General features: G+C 41.1%; 1 pseudogene; it reads left to right on the plus strand.

Moving 5' to 3' along the window:
* Window positions 1-1,977: 1,977 nt before the first annotated feature.
* LOC101576576 lies at window positions 1,978-3,243 on the plus strand (annotated as a pseudogene).
* Window positions 3,244-7,440: the final 4,197 nt, after the last annotated feature.

Raw genomic sequence — 7,440 nt, forward strand, 5'->3', positions numbered from 1 at the left:
AACTCACTATGTAGTATGTAGCCCAGGCTGGCCTCGAATTCATGGTTATCCTCTTGCCTCAGCCCCTCAAGTGCTGGCTTTACAGGCATATACCACCGCAGAAGTTTTACAGTACCTGTGCCATAGAAATCAGCATAATAACATTGGCAGCTGCCATCCAATGAGCACACATGTAGGTGGGCACTGTATCTACATGAGTTCATGCAAGCGGCACACATCCCCACAGGAAAGTGCAGCTCAGAGAGGTATGTCCCAGATCTCAATGGAAGGTGGCAGACTAAGGGACTCAGGTTGGCCAACAAGGGGACTCCAAGGATATCAGATCCAACACTCCCTTTGAGCAACAGATATTTGCCAATGTTCTTTTTACAGCATCTAGATTGTGCTTGATGTGTGGTACCCATATGGCCAATACTTGTTGAACAAATGCAGTTAATAGGTAATATCCTATCTATCCACATCTTTAAAAATCAAGGAAGAATAAAATGAAAATAATGTATGCTCAAGAAATCTGCATTTCCTTATGCTCATGCTCAGTTGGGATCACACTAGAGAACAAGCAATCAGGGTGAACTAGAACTGCTCCTAAGGCAACCCGCAGCAGGCACAATGCCTTCAGAGATACAAACTTCTGAAATGGTGAGCAACCCTTCAAAAGAGCTGAACTTACACAAGGAAACTTCTGCCCTTGATTTACACATTAATAGCATTCCAGAGAAATCCAGTGATATACTAAACCTGGGTACATAATATTACATATTCATTCTTTTTTAAAAAAATATTATTTATTTATGTGTGTGTGTGTGTGTGTGTGTGTGTGTGTGGCCAGCTTAGCCCACCAGGGGGCAGGGCTGGCTGGCTGGCATGTGGTGCTGGGGGATTGAACCGCAGTCCCTGTGCGTTGCTAAGCTTGTTCTAAGTAGGTGCTTTAGACCACTGAGCCATCTCACCAGCCCCTACATATTCATTCTTGAAGGGCAGGAGGTGTATCCAGAGAGGTGTGGAAGAGATTCAGACCACCAGTCATTAACTATCACTCACGTAAATCAGAGCACGCTCTCAGAAATGGAAACCCTGTAGCTTGTGCCATTTTGTTCCAGAGAGGTTAGTTCTGTTTGGCCATGACCTGGGTGCTGGGCCACCCCTACCCATTTTCATTTTTTGGATGGCATTTGCCTCTGTGCAAAGCTGGGAACCCCAGCTCTGGGCTATGAACCAGTACCATTCTGTGGTCTGTTAGGGAACCGAGCTTCACAGCAGGAGATGAGCAGTGGGTGAGATAGTGAAGTTTCGTCTGTGTTTACAGTCAGCCCTCATCCCTTGTGCTCCTCCCTGAGCTCCACCTTCTATCAGATCAGCAAGGGCATTAGATTCTCACAGGAGCTTGAACCCTAGTGTGAACCCCAAAGGATCTAATTTGTACATTCTCCTGAATCATCCCAAAACCATTTCTTCCACTCCCTATCCATGGAAAAATTATCTTCCATGAAACCGATACCTGGTACCAAAAAGGCTGGGGGCCCTAATACAAAAGATGTAGACTGTCTCAAGTCTTAGTAGTGAAAAAGCATAAAATCAAACCTGACACTGGGTCCTTGAGATAAGCAGCAAGTAATTACCATTTAATTGCAAATCCATGTCTTAATAGACATGCAGCAAACTTTGTGTACTACTTCAAATAGTTTTGGATCATGCTGCGGAGGAACGGCTGTTGATCTCTAGTGGGTGCGTGCCCAGCTTTTCCTAGGGCTCCGGTATTCTTTTTTTTTTTTTTTAATTTTATTTATTTATTTAGTGTGTGTGTGTGGCCAGTTCAGCCCACTGGGGGGCGGGGCTGGCTGGCATGTGGTGCTGGGGGATTGAACTGCGGTCCCTGTGCTTTGCTTAGCTTAGTTTGTTCTAAGTAGGCGCTTTAGACCACTGAGCCATCTCACCAAGGGCTCCGGTATTCTGCTGCTGTCCGGTGAAGAGGAAGCCATGGTGCTCCGAGTCACCCGAAACACAAAAATTAATGCTGAGAATAAGGCCACAGTCAGTATGGCAGGCGCAAAGCGTGTGCCCTTGGCCACTGCTGCAGCCTCCAAGCCAGGCCTGAGGCCAAGAACAGCTCTCGGAGACATCGGTAACAAAGTCAGTGAGCAGCTGCAAGCCAGAGTGCCCCTGAAAAAGCAAGCAAAAACTTCGGCGACTGGAAAAGTTGCTGCTAAAAAACTACAGAAACCTCAGGAAAAAGTGCCTCTGTGTGTGCCAGAGCCTGAGCTTGTTCCTCTTAAGGATGAAAAACTTTCTCCTGAACCAATTTTGGTTGATACTCCCTCTTCAAGTCCCATGGAGACCTCTGGATGTCCCCCTGCTGAAGAACATCTGTGTCAGGCTTTCTCTGATGTCATTCTGGCTGTGAGTGATGTAGATGCGGAAGATGGAGCAGATCCAAACCTCTGTAGTGAATACATGAAAGATAGCTATGCTTATCTCAGACAGCTTGAGGAAGAGCAGGCAGTCAGACCAAAATACCTACTGGGTCGAGAAATCACTGGAAACATGAGAGCCATCCTAATTGACTAGCTAGTACAGGTTCAGATGAAATTCAGGTTGCTGCAGGAGACCATGTACATGACTGTGTCCATTATTGACCGGTTCATGCAGAATAATTGTGTGCCTAAGAAGATGCTGCAGCTGGTCAGAGTCACTGCTATGTTCATCACAAGCAAATACGAAGAAATGTACCCTCCAGAAATTGGGAACTTTGCCTATGTGACTAGCAACACTTACACTAAGCACCAGATCAGACAGATGGAAATGAAGATTCTAAGAGTTTTAAACTTCGGGCTGGGTCGCCCACTCCCCCTGCACTTTCCTCGTAGAGCATCAAAGATTGGAGAGGTGGATGTTGAGCAACATACATTGGCCACATACCTGATGGAGCTGTCTATGTTGGACTACGATATGGTGCACTTTCCTTCTTTTCAAATTGCAGCAGGAGCTTTTTGCTTAGCACAGAAAATTCTTGGTAATGGTGAATGGACACCAACTCTGCAGCATTACCTGTTGTACACTGAAGAGTCTCTTTTTCCTGTAATGCAGCACCTGGCTAAGAATATAGTAGTGGTCAATCGTGGGCTTACAAAGCACACGACTATCAAGAACAAATACGCCACCTCAGCGCATGCTCACATCAGCACTCTAGCGCAGCTGAATTGTGCGTTAGTTGAAGATTTGGCCAAGGCTGTGGCAAAGGCTTAACTTGTCAACTTGAATACTCTAGCTGCAAATAAAATTGGCACCATGTGCCACGTGTACATACTATACTGCATTAACAGACTTTAATAAAGATTGTGGGTCTTTTTATTTTTTATACCTTAACTGGTTACGCGGTTCGTTTCTATTCTAGGGTAACCTAAACATTTGCTTTAAAGGATGAGTGGGACTATCCTTAAAAATGGCTTTTAGTTTCCCAGGGGATCCAGCTGATGTATAATAGTTGCCTGATTAGTATTTAGAGTGTGAACTGGTGAGGTTAAATTTTTTTTTAATATCCCAGCTAGAGTTAGTAGCCTTTAACTGACCTAAAGAAGTTTATTGTGATATAGGTTTTTTTCTCCTGTCCTTTTCCTTCAGTAAGCCCAAAATACCATAGTTAATCTAACTTTAAAAATAGAGTTGATGTCCTTACAAGTTAACACCCCTAAATGAATTTGAAGCAGGTGTTTCCTTCTTGGACATAGTTTAAAATACCTAAAAGAAAGCTTAGATGGACTTGGGGCACAATAAATGCATTTAATGTCAACTAATACTGGCTATTAAAAATGTTGCCAGTGAGTGATTGTATAAGAAAGAATATCTAGACAGTATTTTTTGAGAATAACATAGTTATGATGTTACTCCTTATCTGTTGGAGAATATCCCAGATTTGCTTGTACTCTGTGCCTACACTTATTTGAGTTTAAGGATTTGGGATAAGAGGAATTATTGAACAAACTGCTTCTATTCTTGGGAAAGTAGAAGCACAAAGTGTTAATAGTACAAATATCTCTGTGACCTCTACTGATAGGAATGGTTTTATGCTAGATCATTATCTAACAAGCAGGGAGTGGTTCTGACAGGTTGATAACTTTTTGTAAAATGAGACATCTGAAATATTCATGTTTTTCTCTCATCCAATCTCAATATTTGCAATTTTTTTAGATTGTCAGTGGTAGTGACTCAAGAAATGGTCTCAGTAGACTTGAAAGCCAATGTGCAAAGCTTAAGTTTTTTTTTTACTTTGGGGGCAGGGGGATACCAGGAATTGAACTCAGGACCTCGTGCTTGCCAGGCAGGCACTGAGCCACCGAGCTAAATCCTTGGCCCTGTCACCTGACTTTAAAAAGGAAGTTTGATTTGTAATTTCTCATATATAAAAATCTCATCTCCAAATAAGTTACATGGTAAAATTACTTTATAGAATGTACACACTTTATAACCTTAAGTTTTCATTTGGAAATGTGAGAGTATAAAGTAAAATAGTCTTTAGCAATGTTGAGTGTCAAGAAAAAATTTTTAAAGGAAAATGGTTAATAAATAAGTCCATAGGTTTCTATCTTGGTGAAAATGTAGAAAGACCATGCTAGTTGGTCTTCAGAATGAGTTTCTTAATCTGAATCCAAGCTTAGAAGAAATGTTTAATATTAAGCACCTTTACTTACCTTCATGGATAAGTTTCAGCTTGCTCTTGCCAAGAGAGGAGTACTTCAGTAACAGAAGGCATGAAGAGTGTTCAGCCTTTTTGTAGACTTCCAGGTATCAAAATAGATTTTGATATATAAATGAATTTTCTGAGACCACACTGCCTCTATTTCTATAACTATTTCACCTGGACTATCTAAGCAGTCCTATGAATGTATCCCTAAATGTGCTTAATGAAAATCAAATACCTGCCTCACAGTTAAGTACATGTTATTTAAAGATAGAAAAAATATTCAAGTTTGAATTGAGTGTGTAGGCTTCCTGTTGTAGTTTCTTTTCCCACTGGTCAGTGACTTAATCTAAATTCTTAGTGCTTGTAAAAGGTTAATTTTCCTCCATCAAGCTGGAATTAAATAATTCTATCCACTTATAGAAGGGAAGATGTGGAAGAGGTAGATATTGGGCACTACTCAATAAAGACTAATGTCCATTGTTGAATTTGTTATTTTGATAAATAGTAAAGATAATCTTAGACCTAAATCAGTAATTCTGTTAACTAGAAGATCACAGAATCTATCCACCATACTTTTCAAGATAGTTGGTTTTTACTATGGGGCAAATAGATTAAAATTATACCATATGCTAAGTTGCATTTAGGTCTATAAAAGAATCTATAGAGAAATCTATGCAATATAATTTGTCCATATTAGTTTTCATTCGAGGGAAAGAGTTCTAAAGTTATCTCCAAAGCAGTTTTCTCGTCAGTTGAAAAGTCCTTCAGCAAGAGAACTATTGGGAAACCATGGTGTGGTGGTGGAAAAGAAAAGCTCCCTCAGTTTTTGGAGGGAATAACTTTAAAAGTACTTAAATGGTTGAGTTTACTTGGTGCCGTTAAAAATTAAACTTTTCAATTTTAACATTGTTGTTACATCTGAAATAAACTTATGTGATGTTCTGGTTAAAAAAAAAAAAGTTGCCTGTATATCTGTATGTATACTTGGTTCTTCTTTGTGTATCTGGCTTTCGGTGTGAGTGAAGCTGATGCCTAAAGCTGTTCCTCCAGTAGGGGCTCCTGTGTATAAGCCGCTGCAGCATCTGGAAGGATCTCCTGCCTCATTCTTGTTTAAAGTAAAAGTGCCACTTTTCCCTAATCCTCTTTGCCACCTCTTTTGCTGCTTCTGGTGGCTGCTGTCCTAAGTCTAAATAAACTATGTCAATCGTTAAAAAAATAGTTTTGGATATATGTTCTAGTAGAAAATAAACTAAAAATTAACTTCACCTTTGTGCTGGAGTTTTATGTTCTATCAACAGAGCTCCATGGGGCTGGTGAGATGGCTCAGTGGTCTAAAGCACCTATTTAGAACAAGCTTAGCAAATCACAGGGACCTTGGTTCAATCCCCCAGCACCACATGCCAGCCAGCGCTGCCCCCTGGTGGCCTGAGCTGGCCACACACACACACACACACACACACACACACACACACACACAAATAAATTAAAAAAAAAAAACAAACAGAGCTCCTGTGTAAAAACTGATGTGCAACCGTGCATGATGGTGTTATATCAGCTTTCAGCAGGCTGAGGCAGGAGCCTCAGATTTGAGGCCAGTTTAGGTTACATCATGAATGCAAGGACAGCCTGGACTACATACCAAAACCCTGCCTCAAAAAAAAAAAAAAAAAAAGATAGATGTACAAAGACATAAGACATTAGCATTCCTAAGATTCACCAGCACATTCCAAGGTCAGACCAAGTGAAGCAGAAGCCAGGGCTGTGTATTGTCAACTACCCCTACTCCTTCCACTCCCAGCATTGGGTGACTGATTTCCTTAGTCCCTTGAATGTGATTGGAGAAGTATTGCTCTATCTACTGGCTTTCAATGGCATAGTGGTGTGCATCAAGGTGTCTGAAAAGGTCACCTTTTTATTTTATTTTATTTTTAGCAAGATTTCACTATACAGCCCATGAGCTGCCAGCATTTAATAAAAAATGGAGCCCCAAAGGTTGGCAGCCTACAAGGACCCAAGTGCTGCCAACACCACGGAACTTGGCTGTGAACCTTACCCCATTTGAGCCTCAAAAGAGCCCTAATGCTGGCTAATGATTGCTGCCTTCCAGAAAAATCAGTTAATCAGTGCTCAGACTCCTGAACTATAGAAATGATTATAACAAACATGTATTGTTTAAGTCACTAATTTTGCAGGAAAAGATAATATGCCACCTTTCACCTCTCCAGATCTTTGTTCCGTCAGGTCTTCTCTACTCTGAATCATCAACCTCTCCCTTTCTCTTCCCATCAACTCATCAACGTGCTCTACTGTCTCCATCTTAAGCTGGGCATGGTGGTGCACACTTGTGATCCCAGCACTCTAGGAGGTTGATGCAGGAGAATGGCAAGTTCAGGTCCAGCCTGGGCAACTTCATGTTTCAAAACAAAAAAAAAACAAACGCCTGGGGTTGTAGCTTGGTGTGAAGGTCCTGGATTCAATCCCCTGTACTGCATAAAATGAAACACAAAGCAATAACATAATTAACAACAACAAAAACACTCTTTAGTTGTCACTTAGTTCTCTAGTTATCACCTTGTTTCTCTCTGTTCACCAAAGCAGAACTTCTTGAAATTCTTTTCTCCAGTTACTGTCCCTGTGTCTCAGATTCTGTCCTCAAACCACTACTTTCTTCTTCTTCTTCTTCTTCTTCTTCTTCTTCTTCTTCTTCTTCTTCTTCTTCTTCTTCTTCTTCTTCTTCTTCTTCTTCTTCTTCTTCTTCTTCT

This window comes from Octodon degus, unplaced genomic scaffold (genome assembly GCF_000260255.1).
Source record: "Octodon degus isolate 3935 unplaced genomic scaffold, OctDeg1.0 scaffold00018, whole genome shotgun sequence".
NCBI lineage: Eukaryota > Metazoa > Chordata > Mammalia > Rodentia > Octodontidae > Octodon > Octodon degus.